General features: G+C 50.0%; 7 non-coding genes across 7 annotated transcripts; all 7 read left to right on the top strand.

Annotated features, from left to right (window-relative positions):
* Window positions 1-5,651: 5,651 nt before the first annotated feature.
* LOC126323233 (5S ribosomal RNA) lies at window positions 5,652-5,770 on the top strand. The gene has a single exon (XR_007559420.1). It is a non-coding gene; the product is annotated as a 5S ribosomal RNA (ribosomal RNA).
* Window positions 5,771-7,046: 1,276 nt separating this feature from the next.
* LOC126323232 (5S ribosomal RNA) lies at window positions 7,047-7,165 on the top strand. Its single transcript, XR_007559419.1, has one exon. It is a non-coding gene; the product is annotated as a 5S ribosomal RNA (ribosomal RNA).
* Window positions 7,166-8,443: 1,278 nt separating this feature from the next.
* Window positions 8,444-8,562, top strand: LOC126323230 (5S ribosomal RNA). Its single transcript, XR_007559418.1, has one exon. It is a non-coding gene; the product is annotated as a 5S ribosomal RNA (ribosomal RNA).
* Window positions 8,563-9,838: 1,276 nt separating this feature from the next.
* Window positions 9,839-9,957, top strand: LOC126323228 (5S ribosomal RNA). Its single transcript, XR_007559416.1, has one exon. It is a non-coding gene; the product is annotated as a 5S ribosomal RNA (ribosomal RNA).
* A 1,279-nt stretch (window positions 9,958-11,236) lies between these two features.
* On the top strand, window positions 11,237-11,355 carry LOC126323227 (5S ribosomal RNA). The gene has a single exon (XR_007559415.1). It is a non-coding gene; the product is annotated as a 5S ribosomal RNA (ribosomal RNA).
* A 1,278-nt stretch (window positions 11,356-12,633) lies between these two features.
* On the top strand, window positions 12,634-12,752 carry LOC126323226 (5S ribosomal RNA). Its single transcript, XR_007559414.1, has one exon. It is a non-coding gene; the product is annotated as a 5S ribosomal RNA (ribosomal RNA).
* A 1,278-nt stretch (window positions 12,753-14,030) lies between these two features.
* On the top strand, window positions 14,031-14,149 carry LOC126323225 (5S ribosomal RNA). Its single transcript, XR_007559413.1, has one exon. It is a non-coding gene; the product is annotated as a 5S ribosomal RNA (ribosomal RNA).
* Window positions 14,150-14,971: the final 822 nt, after the last annotated feature.

Raw genomic sequence — 14,971 nt, 5'->3', positions numbered from 1 at the left:
AACTATCAATGTTAACAAGCTGAGTAATCCACACAAGTTGTCGGCCTTACTCGCTTTTTTACATGATTCCCATTGTCATGTGGCATTCTTACAGGAAGTTACGCGTCAGGCTCTGTTGTTTTTACTTGACACTTCTGATTTTACTGTCGTTGATAATGTAATGTCGGACGAACAGACTGGTACTGCCATCTTAATTCGTCCGGAATTTGATGTTGGCAATCTTGAAATATTGCCAAATGGCCGCGCTATTGCATGTACCATTAACGGTGTTGCTTTTGTTAATGTGTACGCTCATGCCGGTGACAAACCAGCGCGCAATAAGTTTTATGGTCAGGATCTTTGTCAACTTCTCCATCACAATCGTACTGACTTAGTGATTGGTGGTGACTTTAATGCAGTAATTGATGGTCGAGATCAGGAGCCGCGTCCTAACTGGTGCCAGGAATTGCGTACGTTGGTTGACAGCTTTCGGCTCCGGGACACGTGGCGTGTCCTTAATCCGGACAAGACGCATTTCACGCACTTTTACGCCACCGGTCACAGTAGACTCGACAGGATCTATGTGTCTTCGCCGCTCGCCGCCCACGTCCGGAAGGCGGACGTGTTGCCGGTCATTTTTTCAGACCATTGCGGCTACTTGTGTCAGCTCCTCCTACCACGTGCGCGCCCTACTCGGCGCAACAATACTTGGAAATTTAACTGTAGTCTTTTGGACGATGCCAGTCTCACGTCTCAGTTTACTGCGTTGTGGCGCAAGCTCTTGCGTGATAAAGGCGATGACGGCAATACTCTCGTTTGGTGGGTGGGGGTAGCCAAGCCGGCTATTAGGCGTTTTTTAATCGATTTTAGTCTCGATGCGGCGCATTGGCGTCGATCGACGACACGTTTTTACCAGGACTGTTTAAAGGATCTCGCTCAGCGGGTCACGGCGTCTCCTGACTTGCTTCCTGTTTTTAATCAATTTAAGGCCAAGCTCCTCGATGATCTGCGTCGGAAGGGTGTTGGGGCTATCGCGCGGAGCCAACCGGTGGGTGACGTAGAAGGGGAACCGCTCTCTCTTTACCACCTACACAGGGAGCGCCGGCGGCGCGAGCGGTTGGCTATCCGTAAATGGATCCAGCAGGACGGCACGTCCACCTCAGATGGTGCGGCCATTGAGCGGGAAGTTCACGCGCATTTTGCGACGCTCTTTAGACAAGTGGACGTAGACGCCGCGGCGCTGCGCGATTTTTTGCAGAGAGTGCCACGTGTGTTAACGAGACAGGATAGGGCTGTTTTAAATGAACCTTTTACGTTTGATGACTTAGATGCAGCTGTGAAACGGAGTCCTAGGGGCAGGTCCCCTGGACTGGACGGGATTCCCGCAGAATTTTATTTAAAATTTTTCCGTTTTTTAAGTCGTGTTTTAATTGACATCATGAATGAGATCCATAACGGCGTTGATATTCCGGCGGAATTTTCCGAAGGGCGCATTGCACTCATTCCGAAATCGACCACAACACCACATCTCGACAGTGTTCGTCCGATAACCTTACTGAACGCCGACTATAAAATTATAGCACGGTGCATCACTCACAGACTGACGAACGTTATGCCGAAGGTGGTGAGTGAACATCAGACGTGTGCTGTCAGGGACCGTAACATTTTCGATGCTGTCCTGGCGTACCGGGACTGCATCGGCTATGTTAAAAGTCACAGGCTCCGGACGGCTGGGATAATGCTGGTCGATTTCAAAAACGCCTTCGATCGGATTAGTCACAGCTATCTGCGGCAGGTGTTGGTCGGTTTTGGATTTGGCACTAAAATGACGAAGATGGTGCACAATATTTTGCGGAATGCCACGTCGCGGGTCGTAATCAACGGAATTGCCAGTCGTGTGATTCCGATTAGCCGTTCAGTTCGTCAGGGTTGCCCCTTGTCAATGTCGCTCTTCGCTTTGGCGTTGGATCCGCTCCTCCGCTGTATCGCCCAGGATTGCCGAGGCATTCGCATTGGTGACGATCAGCTGATCTGCAGGGCGTATGCCGACGACCTCGGCGTGTTCCTTGACCAGCCAGAGGACATTGACAGGCTGCATGGTGTTTTACAGCGATTCGAGAGGGCAACGGGGGCTGTCGTCAATCCTCGGAAAACTGTTTTGCTCCCTCTTACACCTCGACTGCGTACTGTCCACGGCGACTGGTTTTGTGTCAAGCAACGGCAGACGGTTCTCGGTGTCATCCTGACTGACAATACGCAGCGCATGGAAGCTCTTAATTGGCGGTCCACGCTGTACAAGGTTCGGGCTGTTGCAAAATTGTATGCCTCTCGGAATTTGGCGCTCCGTCAACGGGTGGCTCTTATCAACACGCAGATTTTGGCAAAAGCGTGGTATCTGGCACAAGTTCTACCTGTGCCGAAACAGCTGGAAAGGGCCATTCAACAGGCGGTCTATTGGTTGCTGTGGAAGGGTGACATTTTTAAGGTCTCCCTGGCAACCTGTACCTTGAGTCTGGCGGAGGGGGGGCTGGGTTTAGTTGATTTTCGCCACAAGTGCGCGGCGCTCTTCGTGAAGCGGACAACGGTGTTGATTGACAAGGGGCCGTGCAGTCCGACGGCTGCCTTGTTCAATGCATATCGCCCACCATCTGTGATTGCTCCGGTCTCGGTCGGTCATATTCCGTACACCTTGAACTTCGTACGCCGGTATTATATTAATAACAGCTATCTAGTGCTTGGTGATGTCCGTGCGTGCAATGTCGGTGACATTCTTCGCGCTCTTCGGGGCTCGCCAAGCAGGAATAAATGGGAGTATCGGCTACCTCAGCATGACTGGAAGGTGGTGTGGAGAAACCTCGCCGCCGCCGTCATTCCGGCCCACGTTCACGCGACGTGGTATAAAGTGGTGAACCGCACATTTCCAACTAACGCTAAGCTGCACTCTATCGATCTGATTTCTTCGGGTGTCTGTGATTCGTGTCCTGAGGAGGACACCATCGAACACCGATTCGAGTGTCGCAAGTTCCGTGTTGTTTGGGATATTGCGTGTGACATGGTGCGCTTAATCAACAGGGTGGACAGGCGGCAGGTGACGGCCTTGGACGCCATCGTGCCTCAGTGCGCAGCTTATCCGGCCGCCAAACGAAATGCCACACTTTGGATTTTGGGACATACGATTTTTTGTATTTTCACCCTGAAATTGACTGATGCTGTCGATTTTCTGTCTTACCTGTGGGCGGAACATCGTCAGACACTTGGTCGACCGGCTTATTCCCTGACTTATGCCAATTTTTTGCATGTCGCTTTAGCCCATGCGTTCACCAAATTGTCACTTACCCTATGAGACTGCATACCCGATCTTGACATTTCTACTTTTCCTATCTGGCAGTAATGATAATACTAATGTTGACGTGATATGACGAACCCTTGCATGTCATCGGACTTGGCTTCTTGGATAATGATTTATGGCACGGTAAAGCTGTGTTTATATGGACCGTACATTAGCGAAAACGTCATAATGACATACAGTTCTGTGAATGGAGTTTTGTCCGTCACAGTTCTTTTCTGTTTTCTTTCCTTTGTTTTTTTTCCCGTGTTGTTTTTATTTTCTCGCGACGCGTGAGGAGACAGTATCAGGGAGATAAATTTATCACAGTTGGTGTGTGCCTAAATGTTGGATTCCCTCCTGTTACTGTGCGTCGACGTTTTGTTTTTATTCTTTATGTCCCATCCATCGAACATTAGCGGAGACGTTTTTCTTGGGACTTTATTAAAAAAAAAAAAAAAAAAAAAAAAAAAAAAAAAAGGTGCTGTTGGCTCCCTCTCTTCTTTTAAATTTTATGTCACTACACCTGCCAGTCCTCTTTTCATACAAACTCAAAAAAAAAAAAAAAAGGTGCTGTTGGCTCCCTCTCTTCTTTTAAATTTTATGTCACTACACCTGCCAGCCCTCTTTTCATACAAACTCTCAGGTGCGACAAAGATGCTTCCACAAGCATTTTAAACTACTGTATTAAACGAAAGATGCGAAATTACAGTAATGAACTCAGTTTGTACAAGAATGCGCGGAGGAAGAGTGCTAGGAACTCGTTGAAAATAACGAAACACAAAAAAAAAAAAAAAAAAAAAAAAAAAAAAGGTGCTGTTGGCTCCCTCTCTTCTTTTAAATTTTATGTCACTACACCTGCCAGCCCTCTTTTCATACAAACTCTCAGGTGCGACAAAGATGCTTCCACAAGCATTTTAAACTACTGTATTAAACGAAAGATGCGAAATTACAGTAATGAACTCAGTTTGTACAAGAATGCGCGGAGGAAGAGTGCTAGGAACTCGTTGAAAATAACGAAAAAGAAAAAAAAAAAAAAAAAAAAAAAAAAAAAAGGTGCTGTTGGCTCCTTCTCTCTTTTTAGATTGTACGTCACTACACCTGCCAGCCCTCTTTTCATACAAACTCTCAGGTGCGACAAAGATGCTTCCACAAGCATTTTAAACTACTGTATTAAACGTAAGATGCGAAATTACAGTAATGAACTCAGTTTGAACAAGAAAGCGCGGACGAAGAGTGCTAGGAACTCGTTGAAAATAACGAAACACTGCGAATCGACAGATGTGCTCTTGAAATGCGTCAGAGCCTACTGTTTTGTAGGAGCGCTAAATTCCAAAAACTAACTACATTAAAAAAAAAAAAAAAAACCTGTTCCTGTCCGACCACCGATGATAAGCAACAACGTTAGTATTCGGATCGGCGACCGCTTGGGAACTCTGGCTGTCTTCATTTCTTGCTTTCTTGTCGCTACCCCTGCCAGCCCTTTTTTCATGCTACCTTTCTCATGTGACAAAGATGCTTCCATACTGATTTTAAACTATCGTAAGATACGATATTAAGGAACTCAGTTTGAAAAGAGTGCGCCAAGGAAGACTTCCAAAGAGTCTCTGGAAATAACAAAACAGTATGAAGTGACAGAAATGTTGTGAAATACGTCAGGGCATATTGTTTTGTAGCAGTGCACAACGGCAAATTTGTAAACAAAAATTTACCTTTCGTCGCTACAAGAGAGGGATACTTTGTCCAACAGCCTGTGTCTTGTGTGCATGTTTTCGCACCTTTCCACGGCACGGCGCAGCACAGAGCTGCTCTGGTAGCTCCGAACGGACGCACACGGCGCCTCGGACACGCCGGTTCGGCCCGCGCCCATCTCGCAGATGTTTCTCGTGCTTGTGCTGTCATTACGGACCGCGACCCGAGCGGCAGCGAGCGGCAGTCGAGCAAAGTCGGGACAAGTCGGGACGGAAGGGGACAGCCGAGAATGCACCGTGCGAATTACGCAAATATCTGGAAGCGCGACGCGTGTCAGGCAGGTGAGAACGCTTCCCTCGGTCCAGCAGGACACTGCCACACCCCGCGAGTCCCCAAGCCGCCCGGCCGCGCGCAAGCCCTGCGCCGGATAACGATAACAAGGTGCGTCTCCCGCGAGTGTCGGAGGCCGCACGAACCAAACGAATGACAGGCGGTGCAACGAGCAGCTGTGTTGTGCGTCCGACCCACGTGGCGGCGCGTCGCCTTCGAGGTGGAAGGACGTGCTTTGCGTCAAATGTGCCACCGAAAAAAGCGATTGCTTGTGTTAGGAGGAGAGGCGAAGCCTTCTTCTGCCGTGCAGCTACAGTATAAGGACGCCAACGGCCATACCATGTTGAATACACCGGTTCTCGTCCGATCACCGAAGTTAAGCAACATCGGGCCCGGTTAGTACTTGGATGGGTGACCGCCTGGGAACACCGGGTGCTGTTGGCTCCTTCTCTCTTTTTAGATTGTACGTCACTACACCTGCCAGCCCTCTTTTCATACAAACTCTCAGGTGCGACAAAGATGCTTCCACAAGCATTTTAAACTACTGTATTAAACGTAAGATGCGAAATTACAGTAATGAACTCAGTTTGAACAAGAAAGCGCGGACGAAGAGTGCTAGGAACTCGTTGAAAATAACGAAACACTGCGAATCGACAGATGTGCTCTTGAAATGCGTCAGAGCCTACTGTTTTGTAGGAGCGCTAAATTCCAAAAACTAACTACATTAAAAAAAAAAAAAACCTGTTCCTGTCCGACCACCGATGATAAGCAACAACGTTAGTATTCGGATCGGCGACCGCTTGGGAACTCTGGCTGTCTTCATTTCTTGCTTTCTTGTCGCTACCCCTGCCAGCCCTTTTTTCATGCTACCTTTCTCATGTGACAAAGATGCTTCCATACTGATTTTAAACTATCGTAAGATACGATATTAAGGAACTCAGTTTGAAAAGAGTGCGCCAAGGAAGACTTCCAAAGAGTCTCTGGAAATAACAAAACAGTATGAAGTGACAGAAATGTTGTGAAATACGTCAGGGCATATTGTTTTGTAGCAGTGCACAACGGCAAATTTGTAAACAAAAATTTACCTTTCGTCGCTACAAGAGAGGGATACTTTGTCCAACAGCCTGTGTCTTGTGTGCATGTTTTCGCACCTTTCCACGGCACGGCGCAGCACAGAGCTGCTCTGGTAGCTCCGAACGGACGCACACGGCGCCTCGGACACGCCGGTTCGGCCCGCGCCCATCTCGCAGATGTTTCTCGTGCTTGTGCTGTCATTACGGACCGCGACCCGAGCGGCAGCGAGCGGCAGTCGAGCAAAGTCGGGACAAGTCGGGACGGAAGGGGACAGCCGAGAATGCACCGTGCGAATTACGCAAATATCTGGAAGCGCGACGCGTGTCAGGCAGGTGAGAACGCTTCCCTCGGTCCAGCAGGACACTGCCACACCCCGCGAGTCCCCAAGCCGCCCGGCCGCGCGCAAGCCCTGCGCCGGATAACGATAACAAGGTGCGTCTCCCGCGAGTGTCGGAGGCCGCACGAACCAAACGAATGACAGGCGGTGCAACGAGCAGCTGTGTTGTGCGTCCGACCCACGTGGCGGCGCGTCGCCTTCGAGGTGGAAGGACGTGCTTTGCGTCAAATGTGCCACCGAAAAAAGCGATTGCTTGTGTTAGGAGGAGAGGCGAAGCCTTCTTCTGCCGTGCAGCTACAGTATAACGACGCCAACGGCCATACCATGTTGAATACACCGGTTCTCGTCCGATCACCGAAGTTAAGCAACATCGGGCCCGGTTAGTACTTGGATGGGTGACCGCCTGGGAACACCGGGTGCTGTTGGCTCCTTCTCTCTTTTTAGATTGTACGTCACTACACCTGCCAGCCCTCTTTTCATACAAACTCTCAGGTGCGACAAAGATGCTTCCACAAGCATTTTAAACTACTGTATTAAACGTAAGATGCGAAATTACAGTAATGAACTCAGTTTGAACAAGAAAGCGCGGACGAAGAGTGCTAGGAACTCGTTGAAAATAACGAAACACTGCGAATCGACAGATGTGCTCTTGAAATGCGTCAGAGCCTACTGTTTTGTAGGAGCGCTAAATTCCAAAAACTAACTACATTAAAAAAAAAAAAAAAACCTGTTCCTGTCCGACCACCGATGATAAGCAACAACGTTAGTATTCGGATCGGCGACCGCTTGGGAACTCTGGCTGTCTTCATTTCTTGCTTTCTTGTCGCTACCCCTGCCAGCCCTTTTTTCATGCTACCTTTCTCATGTGACAAAGATGCTTCCATACTGATTTTAAACTATCGTAAGATACGATATTAAGGAACTCAGTTTGAAAAGAGTGCGCCAAGGAAGACTTCCAAAGAGTCTCTGGAAATAACAAAACAGTATGAAGTGACAGAAATGTTGTGAAATACGTCAGGGCATATTGTTTTGTAGCAGTGCACAACGGCAAATTTGTAAACAAAAATTTACCTTTCGTCGCTACAAGAGAGGGATACTTTGTCCAACAGCCTGTGTCTTGTGTGCATGTTTTCGCACCTTTCCACGGCACGGCGCAGCACAGAGCTGCTCTGGTAGCTCCGAACGGACGCACACGGCGCCTCGGACACGCCGGTTCGGCCCGCGCCCATCTCGCAGATGTTTCTCGTGCTTGTGCTGTCATTACGGACCGCGACCCGAGCGGCAGCGAGCGGCAGTCGAGCAAAGTCGGGACAAGTCGGGACGGAAGGGGACAGCCGAGAATGCACCGTGCGAATTACGCAAATATCTGGAAGCGCGACGCGTGTCAGGCAGGTGAGAACGCTTCCCTCGGTCCAGCAGGACACTGCCACACCCCGCGAGTCCCCAAGCCGCCCGGCCGCGCGCAAGCCCTGCGCCGGATAACGATAACAAGGTGCGTCTCCCGCGAGTGTCGGAGGCCGCACGAACCAAACGAATGACAGGCGGTGCAACGAGCAGCTGTGTTGTGCGTCCGACCCACGTGGCGGCGCGTCGCCTTCGAGGTGGAAGGACGTGCTTTGCGTCAAATGTGCCACCGAAAAAAGCGATTGCTTGTGTTAGGAGGAGAGGCGAAGCCTTCTTCTGCCGTGCAGCTACAGTATAACGACGCCAACGGCCATACCATGTTGAATACACCGGTTCTCGTCCGATCACCGAAGTTAAGCAACATCGGGCCCGGTTAGTACTTGGATGGGTGACCGCCTGGGAACACCGGGTGCTGTTGGCTCCTTCTCTCTTTTTAGATTGTACGTCACTACACCTGCCAGCCCTCTTTTCATACAAACTCTCAGGTGCGACAAAGATGCTTCCACAAGCATTTTAAACTACTGTATTAAACGTAAGATGCGAAATTACAGTAATGAACTCAGTTTGAACAAGAAAGCGCGGACGAAGAGTGCTAGGAACTCGTTGAAAATAACGAAACACTGCGAATCGACAGATGTGCTCTTGAAATGCGTCAGAGCCTACTGTTTTGTAGGAGCGCTAAATTCCAAAAACTAACTACATTAAAAAAAAAAAAAACCTGTTCCTGTCCGACCACCGATGATAAGCAACAACGTTAGTATTCGGATCGGCGACCGCTTGGGAACTCTGGCTGTCTTCATTTCTTGCTTTCTTGTCGCTACCCCTGCCAGCCCTTTTTTCATGCTACCTTTCTCATGTGACAAAGATGCTTCCATACTGATTTTAAACTATCGTAAGATACGATATTAAGGAACTCAGTTTGAAAAGAGTGCGCCAAGGAAGACTTCCAAAGAGTCTCTGGAAATAACAAAACAGTATGAAGTGACAGAAATGTTGTGAAATACGTCAGGGCATATTGTTTTGTAGCAGTGCACAACGGCAAATTTGTAAACAAAAATTTACCTTTCGTCGCTACAAGAGAGGGATACTTTGTCCAACAGCCTGTGTCTTGTGTGCATGTTTTCGCACCTTTCCACGGCACGGCGCAGCACAGAGCTGCTCTGGTAGCTCCGAACGGACGCACACGGCGCCTCGGACACGCCGGTTCGGCCCGCGCCCATCTCGCAGATGTTTCTCGTGCTTGTGCTGTCATTACGGACCGCGACCCGAGCGGCAGCGAGCGGCAGTCGAGCAAAGTCGGGACAAGTCGGGACGGAAGGGGACAGCCGAGAATGCACCGTGCGAATTACGCAAATATCTGGAAGCGCGACGCGTGTCAGGCAGGTGAGAACGCTTCCCTCGGTCCAGCAGGACACTGCCACACCCCGCGAGTCCCCAAGCCGCCCGGCCGCGCGCAAGCCCTGCGCCGGATAACGATAACAAGGTGCGTCTCCCGCGAGTGTCGGAGGCCGCACGAACCAAACGAATGACAGGCGGTGCAACGAGCAGCTGTGTTGTGCGTCCGACCCACGTGGCGGCGCGTCGCCTTCGAGGTGGAAGGACGTGCTTTGCGTCAAATGTGCCACCGAAAAAAGCGATTGCTTGTGTTAGGAGGAGAGGCGAAGCCTTCTTCTGCCGTGCAGCTACAGTATAACGACGCCAACGGCCATACCATGTTGAATACACCGGTTCTCGTCCGATCACCGAAGTTAAGCAACATCGGGCCCGGTTAGTACTTGGATGGGTGACCGCCTGGGAACACCGGGTGCTGTTGGCTCCTTCTCTCTTTTTAGATTGTACGTCACTACACCTGCCAGCCCTCTTTTCATACAAACTCTCAGGTGCGACAAAGATGCTTCCACAAGCATTTTAAACTACTGTATTAAACGTAAGATGCGAAATTACAGTAATGAACTCAGTTTGAACAAGAAAGCGCGGACGAAGAGTGCTAGGAACTCGTTGAAAATAACGAAACACTGCGAATCGACAGATGTGCTCTTGAAATGCGTCAGAGCCTACTGTTTTGTAGGAGCGCTAAATTCCAAAAACTAACTACATTAAAAAAAAAAAAAAAAACCTGTTCCTGTCCGACCACCGATGATAAGCAACAACGTTAGTATTCGGATCGGCGACCGCTTGGGAACTCTGGCTGTCTTCATTTCTTGCTTTCTTGTCGCTACCCCTGCCAGCCCTTTTTTCATGCTACCTTTCTCATGTGACAAAGATGCTTCCATACTGATTTTAAACTATCGTAAGATACGATATTAAGGAACTCAGTTTGAAAAGAGTGCGCCAAGGAAGACTTCCAAAGAGTCTCTGGAAATAACAAAACAGTATGAAGTGACAGAAATGTTGTGAAATACGTCAGGGCATATTGTTTTGTAGCAGTGCACAACGGCAAATTTGTAAACAAAAATTTACCTTTCGTCGCTACAAGAGAGGGATACTTTGTCCAACAGCCTGTGTCTTGTGTGCATGTTTTCGCACCTTTCCACGGCACGGCGCAGCACAGAGCTGCTCTGGTAGCTCCGAACGGACGCACACGGCGCCTCGGACACGCCGGTTCGGCCCGCGCCCATCTCGCAGATGTTTCTCGTGCTTGTGCTGTCATTACGGACCGCGACCCGAGCGGCAGCGAGCGGCAGTCGAGCAAAGTCGGGACAAGTCGGGACGGAAGGGGACAGCCGAGAATGCACCGTGCGAATTACGCAAATATCTGGAAGCGCGACGCGTGTCAGGCAGGTGAGAACGCTTCCCTCGGTCCAGCAGGACACTGCCACACCCCGCGAGTCCCCAAGCCGCCCGGCCGCGCGCAAGCCCTGCGCCGGATAACGATAACAAGGTGCGTCTCCCGCGAGTGTCGGAGGCCGCACGAACCAAACGAATGACAGGCGGTGCAACGAGCAGCTGTGTTGTGCGTCCGACCCACGTGGCGGCGCGTCGCCTTCGAGGTGGAAGGACGTGCTTTGCGTCAAATGTGCCACCGAAAAAAGCGATTGCTTGTGTTAGGAGGAGAGGCGAAGCCTTCTTCTGCCGTGCAGCTACAGTATAAGGACGCCAACGGCCATACCATGTTGAATACACCGGTTCTCGTCCGATCACCGAAGTTAAGCAACATCGGGCCCGGTTAGTACTTGGATGGGTGACCGCCTGGGAACACCGGGTGCTGTTGGCTCCTTCTCTCTTTTTAGATTGTACGTCACTACACCTGCCAGCCCTCTTTTCATACAAACTCTCAGGTGCGACAAAGATGCTTCCACAAGCATTTTAAACTACTGTATTAAACGTAAGATGCGAAATTACAGTAATGAACTCAGTTTGAACAAGAAAGCGCGGACGAAGAGTGCTAGGAACTCGTTGAAAATAACGAAACACTGCGAATCGACAGATGTGCTCTTGAAATGCGTCAGAGCCTACTGTTTTGTAGGAGCGCTAAATTCCAAAAACTAACTACATTAAAAAAAAAAAAAAAACCTGTTCCTGTCCGACCACCGATGATAAGCAACAACGTTAGTATTCGGATCGGCGACCGCTTGGGAACTCTGGCTGTCTTCATTTCTTGCTTTCTTGTCGCTACCCCTGCCAGCCCTTTTTTCATGCTACCTTTCTCATGTGACAAAGATGCTTCCATACTGATTTTAAACTATCGTAAGATACGATATTAAGGAACTCAGTTTGAAAAGAGTGCGCCAAGGAAGACTTCCAAAGAGTCTCTGGAAATAACAAAACAGTATGAAGTGACAGAAATGTTGTGAAATACGTCAGGGCATATTGTTTTGTAGCAGTGCACAACGGCAAATTTGTAAACAAAAATTTACCTTTCGTCGCTACAAGAGAGGGATACTTTGTCCAACAGCCTGTGTCTTGTGTGCATGTTTTCGCACCTTTCCACGGCACGGCGCAGCACAGAGCTGCTCTGGTAGCTCCGAACGGACGCACACGGCGCCTCGGACACGCCGGTTCGGCCCGCGCCCATCTCGCAGATGTTTCTCGTGCTTGTGCTGTCATTACGGACCGCGACCCGAGCGGCAGCGAGCGGCAGTCGAGCAAAGTCGGGACAAGTCGGGACGGAAGGGGACAGCCGAGAATGCACCGTGCGAATTACGCAAATATCTGGAAGCGCGACGCGTGTCAGGCAGGTGAGAACGCTTCCCTCGGTCCAGCAGGACACTGCCACACCCCGCGAGTCCCCAAGCCGCCCGGCCGCGCGCAAGCCCTGCGCCGGATAACGATAACAAGGTGCGTCTCCCGCGAGTGTCGGAGGCCGCACGAACCAAACGAATGACAGGCGGTGCAACGAGCAGCTGTGTTGTGCGTCCGACCCACGTGGCGGCGCGTCGCCTTCGAGGTGGAAGGACGTGCTTTGCGTCAAATGTGCCACCGAAAAAAGCGATTGCTTGTGTTAGGAGGAGAGGCGAAGCCTTCTTCTGCCGTGCAGCTACAGTATAACGACGCCAACGGCCATACCATGTTGAATACACCGGTTCTCGTCCGATCACCGAAGTTAAGCAACATCGGGCCCGGTTAGTACTTGGATGGGTGACCGCCTGGGAACACCGGGTGCTGTTGGCTCCTTCTCTCTTTTTAGATTGTACGTCACTACACCTGCCAGCCCTCTTTTCATACAAACTCTCAGGTGCGACAAAGATGCTTCCACAAGCATTTTAAACTACTGTATTAAACGTAAGATGCGAAATTACAGTAATGAACTCAGTTTGAACAAGAAAGCGCGGACGAAGAGTGCTAGGAACTCGTTGAAAATAACGAAACACTGCGAATCGACAGATGTGCTCTTGAAATGCGTCAGAGCCTACTGTTTTGTAGGAGCGCTAAATTCCAAAAACTAACTACATTAAAAAAAAAAAAAAAACCTGTTCCTGTCCGACCACCGATGATAAGCAACAACGTTAGTATTCGGATCGGCGACCGCTTGGGAACTCTGGCTGTCTTCATTTCTTGCTTTCTTGTCGCTACCCCTGCCAGCCCTTTTTTCATGCTACCTTTCTCATGTGACAAAGATGCTTCCATACTGATTTTAAACTATCGTAAGATACGATATTAAGGAACTCAGTTTGAAAAGAGTGCGCCAAGGAAGACTTCCAAAGAGTCTCTGGAAATAACAAAACAGTATGAAGTGACAGAAATGTTGTGAAATACGTCAGGGCATATTCTTTTGTAGCAGTGCACAACGGCAAATTTGTAAACAAAAATTTACCTTTCGTCGCTACAAGAGAGGGATACTTTGTCCAACAGCCTGTGTCTTGTGTGCATGTTTTCGCACCTTTCCACGGCACGGCGCAGCACAGAGCTGCTCTGGTAGCTCCGAACGGACGCACACGGCGCCTCGGACACGCCGGTTCGGCCCGCGCCCATCTCGCAGATGTTTCTCGTGCTTGTGCTGTCATTACGGACCGCGACCCGAGCGGCAGCGAGCGGCAGTCGAGCAAAGTCGGGACAAGTCGGGACGGAAGGGGACAGCCGAGAATGCACCGTGCGAATTACGCAAATATCTGGAAGCGCGACGCGTGTCAGGCAGGTGAGAACGCTTCCCTCGGTCCAGCAGGACACTGCCACACCCCGCGAGTCCCCAAGCCGCCCGGCCGCGCGCAAGCCCTGCGCCGGATAACGATAACAAGGTGCGTCTCCCGCGAGTGTCGGAGGCCGCACGAACCAAACGAATGACAGGCGGTGCAACGAGCAGCTGTGTTGTGCGTCCGACCCACGTGGCGGCGCGTCGCCTTCGAGGTGGAAGGACGTGCTTTGCGTCAAATGTGCCACCGAAAAAAGCGATTGCTTGTGTTAGGAGGAGAGGCGAAGCCTTCTTCTGCCGTGCAGCTACAGTATAACGACGCCAACGGCCATACCATGTTGAATACACCGGTTCTCGTCCGATCACCGAAGTTAAGCAACATCGGGCCCGGTTAGTACTTGGATGGGTGACCGCCTGGGAACACCGGGTGCTGTTGGCTCCTTCTCTCTTTTTAGATTGTACGTCACTACACCTGCCAGCCCTCTTTTCATACAAACTCTCAGGTGCGACAAAGATGCTTCCACAAGCATTTTAAACTACTGTATTAAACGTAAGATGCGAAATTACAGTAATGAACTCAGTTTGAACAAGAAAGCGCGGACGAAGAGTGCTAGGAACTCGTTGAAAATAACGAAACACTGCGAATCGACAGATGTGCTCTTGAAATGCGTCAGAGCCTACTGTTTTGTAGGAGCGCTAAATTCCAAAAACTAACTACATTAAAAAAAAAAAAAAAAACCTGTTCCTGTCCGACCACCGATGATAAGCAACAACGTTAGTATTCGGATCGGCGACCGCTTGGGAACTCTGGCTGTCTTCATTTCTTGCTTTCTTGTCGCTACCCCTGCCAGCCCTTTTTTCATGCTACCTTCTCATGTGACAAAGATGCTTCCATACTGATTTTAAACTATCGTAAGATACGATATTAAGGAACTCAGTTTGAAAAGAGTGCGCCAAGGAAGACTTCCAAAGAGTCTCTGGAAATAACAAAACAGTATGAAGTGACAGAAATGTTGTGAAATACGTCAGGGCATATTGTTTTGTAGCAGTGCACAACGGCAAATTTGTAAACAAAAATTTACCTTTCGTCGCTACAAGAGAGGGATACTTTGTCCAACAGCCTGTGTCTTGTGTGCATGTTTTCGCACCTTTCCACGGCACGGCGCAGCACAGAGCTGCTCTGGTAGCTCCGAACGGACGCACACGGCGCCTCGGACACGCCGGTTCGGCCCGCGCCCATCTCGCAGATGTTTCTCGTGCT

Source organism: Schistocerca gregaria, unplaced genomic scaffold, assembly GCF_023897955.1.
Source record: "Schistocerca gregaria isolate iqSchGreg1 unplaced genomic scaffold, iqSchGreg1.2 ptg000854l, whole genome shotgun sequence".
Taxonomy (NCBI): Eukaryota; Metazoa; Arthropoda; class Insecta; order Orthoptera; family Acrididae; genus Schistocerca; species Schistocerca gregaria.
This window is presented reverse-complemented; position numbering and strand designations above follow the sequence as displayed.